At 40.8% G+C, this 6184-nt stretch overlaps 1 pseudogene; it reads left to right on the forward strand.

The window, feature by feature from the left end:
• The first annotated feature begins 5364 nt into the window (after positions 1–5364).
• LOC102239803 lies at positions 5365–5952 on the forward strand (annotated as a pseudogene).
• The last annotated feature ends 232 nt before the right edge of the window (positions 5953–6184 follow it).

Consider the following 6184-nt stretch of genomic DNA (forward strand, 5'->3'; position numbering starts at 1 on the left):
CCAGACTCAAACGGGAGAAGCGGGACTGTCTGGCATCGGTCGGAACTCGAGGGCAGCTTTCTCTCCGAGGTTTGAAGCAGTTGCTGGGACTCTGAGAGGAAGAGCCTCTGGGGACGGGACTGAGAGCAGCCATAACTGCTCCCTCCGCCCGCCCTGTTGATCCCATGCAACCCGCCCCACCCAAGCCCTGCACAAAGGCATTTGCCGGATAGCCTCAGGCAAAGGCTACATTAGCACCTCCCCAGAGGACGGAAGTTCTTGCACTGCAGACACAGCTGATTCTCACAGCCAGTTGGCCTGGAGGTCAAATCCCCTTCAGTATTACCTACAACAATCAAGGCTTAACTACAACAAGACTGCGCACAAAGACCACTAGGGGGTGCACCAAGAAAGCATAAAAAATGCGGAGACAAAGAAACAGGACACAAATGTCAATGGAGGATATAGAGTTCAGAACCACACTTTTAAGGTCTTTCAATAATTTTCTAGAAACTGCCGATAAACTTAATGAGATCTACAAGAAATCTAATGAGACCCTCGATGTTGTGATAAAGAACCAACTAGAAATTAAGCATACACTGACTGAAATAAAGAATATTATACAGACACCCAACAGCAGACCAGAGGAGCGCAAGAATCAAGTCAAAGATTTGAAATGCGAAGAAGCAAAAAACAACCAACCGGAAAAGCAAAATGAAAAAAGAATCCGAAAATACGAAGATAGTGTAAGGAGCCTCTGGGACAGCTTCAAGCGTACAAACATCAGAATAATAGGGGTGCCAGAAGATGAGAGACAGCAAGATATTGAAAACCTATTTGAAGAAATAATGGCAGAAAACTTCCCCCACCTGGTGAAAGAAATGGACTTACAGGTCCAAGAAGAGCAGAGAACCCCAAACAAAAGGAATCCAAAGAGGACCACACCAAGACACATCATAATTAAAATGCCAAGAGCAAAAGACAAAGAGAGAATCTTAAAAGCAGCAAGAGAAAGAGACTCAATTACCTACAAGGGAATACCCATACGACTGTCAGCTGATTTCTCAACAGAAACTTGGCAGGCCAGAAGGGAATGGCAAGAAATATTCAAAGTGCTGAATACCAAGAACCTACAACCAAGATTACTTTATCCAGCAAAGCTATCATTCAGAATTGAAGGTCAGATAAAGAGCTTCACAGATAAGGAAAAGCTAAAGGAGTTCATCACCACTAAACCAGTATTATACGAAATGCTGAAAGGTATCCTTTAAGAAGAGGAAGAAGAAAAAGGTAAAGATACAAATTGTGAACAACAAACATGCATCTATCAACAAGTGAATCTAAGAATCAAGTGAATAAATAATCTGATGTACAGAATGAACTGGTGATTATAATGAATCAGGGACATAGAAAGGGAATGGACTGACTATTCTTGGCGGGGAAAGGGGAATGGGAGATGCGGGAAGAAACTGGACAAAAATCGTGCACCTATGGATGAGGACAGTGGGTGGGGAGTGAGGGCGGAGGGTGGGGTGGGAACTGGGAGGAGGGGAGTTATGGGGGAAAAAAAAAAGAGGAACAAATGTAATCTGAACAATAAAGATTTAAAAAATAAATAAATAAATAAAATGGATAAGATGCAAAAAAAACAAAAAACAATAAAGATAGATTTTTTAAAAGATAAAGCATAATTTAGCTTATTTTGCAAGACTAACTATGAGTTCGCGTGTCACCTCTGACACACGTGTCATAGGTTCGCCATCACTGCTCTAGTATTTGATAAAGAAGGCAAGAGAATACAATGGAGTAAAGGCAGTCTCTTCAATTAAATGGTGTAGGGAAAATTATAAAGATACCTGCAAAAAAAATTAAACTAGACCACCAACTTTCACCATACACAAGAATGTACTCAAAATAGATTAAAGACATAAATGTAAGTTACAAAAACCATAAAAATCCTAGAAGAAAACATAGGCAGTAAAATCTCAGACATCTCACAAAGTATAATTTTCACCAATACATCTCCTAGGGCAGGAGAAACAAAGAAAAAAATAAACAAACTAAAAAGCTTCTGTACAGCAGAAGAAACCATCTTCAAAATGAAAAGGGAACCCACTGTATGGGAGAACATATTCACCAATGATACATCTGATAAGGGGCTAATTTCCAAAATATATAAAGAAATCATACAACTCAACAAAAGGAAGACAAACAATCCAATAAAAAAATGGGCAAAGGACCTGAATAGACACTGCTCCAAAGAGGACATACAGATGGCCAATAGACATATGAAAAAATGCTCAATGTCACTAATCATTAGAGAGATGCAAATTAAAACTACAGTGAGGTACCACTTCACACCTGCCAGAATGGCTATCTTCAATAAATCAACAAACAACAAGTGCTGGTGAGGATGTGGAAAAAAGGGAAACCTCATGCACTGTTGATGGTAATGCATACTGGTGCAGCCACTGTGGAAAACAGTATGGAAATTTCTCAAAATATTAAAAATGGAACTGCTGTTTGACCCAGCAATCCCACTTCTGGAAATATATCCTAAGAAGCCTGAAACACCAATCAGAAATAATTTATGCACCCTATGTTCATAGCAATATTTTTTACAATAGCTAAGATCTGGAAACAGCCCAAGTGCCTATTAGTAGATGAGTGGGTAAAAAAGCTGTGGTACATTTACACAGTGGAATACTATGCAGCTGTAAAAAAGAAAAATCTCTTACCCTTTGAGACAGCATGGATGCTCTGTTATTATTATGCTAAGTGAAATAAGCCAATCAGAGAATGAAAAATATCACATGATCTCACTTATTTTAGATGAGCAAAATAGGTCTAGAGATATAGAAACATGGAACAGACTGACAGACCTCAGAGAGAAGGGGGGCGGGACAAAGGAGGGTAGGAAGAGATTAACCAAAGAACTTATATGTATATATGCATAGCCCATGGATACAGACAATAGAGCAGTGGAGGCCTGGGGAAGGATGGGAGCCAGGTGGAGGGGGGAAAGGTGGGATAAATATGGGACATCTGTAATACTCTCAACAATAAAAATAAATTTTAAAAAACAAATTATTTCTACAAATTGGGCTTTGGACAGATGATTCAGTTGGTTGGAGCATCATCTGATACACCAAAAGATTGTGGGTTTGATTCCCATGCCTGGCATATACCTAGGTTGCATGTTTGATCAGGCACATACAGAAGGCAACTAATCAATGTTTCTCCTTTCCTCTCTCTCTTTCTCTTTCTCTCTCTCTCTCTCTCTCTCTCTCTCTCTCTCTCTCTCTCTCTCCCTTCCTCTCTGTAAAAATCAATAAAAATCTATACTCAGGTGAGGATTAAAAAAAAAAGTTATATGTCTAATCACTGGGTTGTTCACCTGAAATGAATATAGTATTGTACATCAACTGTAATTGAAAAATAAAAAATTACATTTAAAAAAAAGAAAGAATGACAATTTCATTTGGATTAAATGAATTAAATGCTCCAATAAAAAGAAATGGGTTGACTGAATGGCTAATAGAACAAGACCCATGCATATGCTGCCTACCAAGAGACCCACTACAAATCAAAACATACACACAGACTGAAAGTAAAGGGACCGGAAAAGACTTTTCATGTAAATGGAGATGCAAAACAGAAAGCTAGGGTAGCAATACTTATATCAGACAAAATAGACTTTAAAAGGAGGCTATAAAAGTAATAAAGAAGGACATTTTATAATGAAAAAGGGATCGATCCAAGAAGAGGACATAACCTTATAAACATTTATGCAACCAATGTAGGAGCACCTAAAGATATAAAGCAAATATTGATGGACATAAAGGGAGGGATCAACAGTAATACAGTTATAGTAGGAGACTTTAAAAGCACCATTGATGCCCTAGCCAGTTTGGCTCAGTGGACAGAGTGTCAGCCTGTGGATTGAAGGGTCCTAGGTTCAATTCCAGTCAAGGGCACGTACCTTGATTGAGGCTCGATCACCGGCCCTGGCTGAGGTGCAAATGGTAGGCAACCAATTGATGTGTCTCTTTCACATTGATGTTTCCCTCTGTGTGTCTCTTCTCCTCCCTTCCACTCTCTCTAAAGATCAATGGGGGAAAAGGTATACTCGGGTAAGGAGTAGATAAATAAATAAGATACAATACCTAGGAATAAGCATAACCAAGGAGGTAATTCTCAACAAACTTAAAAAGACTGAAATCCTATCAAGTATCTACTCTGACCACAATGGTATGAAACTAGAAATCAATTACAAGAAGAAAACTGAAAAATACAAGAAAATACATGTATTTTAAATAAATAAATAAATAAATAAATAAATAAATAAATTGCTACTAAAAAATAATGTGTTAACAATGAAATCAAGAAAGAAACCAAAAGATACATTTAGACAAATAATGAAAATACAACACCCCAAAAATCTATGGGACACAGCCAAAGCAGTTCTAAGAGGGAAATTCATAGACATACAGGTCTACCTCAAGAAACAGAAGAGCCCTAGCCAGTGTGGCTCAGTTGGTTGAGCATCATCTCATGCACCAAGAGGATGCTGGTTCAATTCCTGGTCAAGGCACATACCTGGGTTGTGGGCTCAATTCCCAGTAGGGGGCATGCAGGAGACAGTCAACTGATGTTTCTCTCATCTATGTGTTTCTCCCTCTCCCTTCCTCTCTCTCTACAATCAATAAAAACATAATCTTTTTTTTTAAAAAAAAAAGAAATAAATAAACAGATCGACATTCAACCTGTGATGCTGAGGCAGTGGGGCTCAGCTCTGCCCAGACGTGGTCTGGACTCGCACATAGTTCCGTGGTGCATGGATCCCAGGCTGAGATGGAGCAAGAGGAGGAGGTGCTGAACCAGTGGCAGGCAGCTCCGCACCAGATGGCAGGGAATATTGAGAAGTCAATGTGCATCTTGGACATGTCTCCATCTCCCAAAAGCAGTGGAGTGCACACCTCTTAGAACCATGGCACATCAGGCATTCAACACATCCTTCAGGGTCCACAGTTGGAGAAGATCCCCTAGGTTTCTGCTCAGGAGCCCAGGCAGAATGCAAATGAAATGGGGCCACAGTTTATTGTGTTACTGCCTTGAGCATAATGTGAACTTTTGACCCCAAGTGACTTTCCCTCCTTCCCAAATGATTTACTGTCAGAGAATGTCTCCCTCTCAAACAGGAATGATGATTTTCAAGGGGTCCCAAATGATGTCCTTTGGAGAGCCCAATATTCCAAGGGTGGTCATGACCTTCAGTGGGAATCTAAGCATGCCCCCCATGGGCCACCAGTCACAGCGTTCCACATTAGGACACCAATAATGCATTATTCTGGTCATTCTAATAGAAACCCTTTGACACCTAAAATGTTATTGCCATCTGCTGGGGTCCAGGCAGGGCTTTCCTCTTTGGCTCAGATGTTGCCACCTAGAGATCCCCACAACTGTGGAATGCCCTCAAATGGGTCCTCGTCATTGCTGACTTTAAAATCCCTGAACTCTTGTTAGCCAGCCAGCCTCCCAGGAAGACCCCTTCCTATCTGAGCAGCCCATACCTTCTCCACAAAGAGCAGAGCAGAATTGCAGGGTCCCAGAAAGGCTCACAGGAGCAGATCTCCAGTTGCAAGGCCTTACTGCTGCCAGTATGAGAACTTTAGAAAAGCTTACACCAAGCGCTCCCACCTCCTGAGTCAACAACGCAAACACACAGTTGAGAGGCCCTATAAATGTGAGTGGGAAGGTTTTACGTGGTCTTTCTTCCATTCTGATGAGCTTGGACAACATATGTGGATACACACCAGATACAGGCCACATAGATGTGATCAATGTGGCCAAGAATTCATGAGATCTGACCATCTCAGGCAACACCAAAAGACTCATCTGTGGATTCCAAGATCCCCCAATCCACAGGCCAACGATGAAAAGATGGCTGGTCTTCCTGCTCCTGGTCTTTAGTCAGTCTATTCTTCCCTTCATTTTGGCTTCTCTACCCAGATCCTGCTTGACTCTGACCAGCTAGTCTCTTTAGTAGGTATAAGCTTATTTGCAGACTGAGAAAGATTATGAGGCAGTGTTGAATGAAGCCCATATTAGCTGGACCCCATCAGGAACTCTTCAAAAAATGGATGTCATTACCTCTTTGGGGCTACTTACTGTTGCTGAATTTATCTACATGGAAAGATGAAGC

This window comes from Myotis brandtii, unplaced genomic scaffold (assembly GCF_000412655.1).
Source record: "Myotis brandtii unplaced genomic scaffold, ASM41265v1 scaffold195, whole genome shotgun sequence".
Classification (NCBI taxonomy): domain Eukaryota; kingdom Metazoa; phylum Chordata; class Mammalia; order Chiroptera; family Vespertilionidae; genus Myotis; species Myotis brandtii.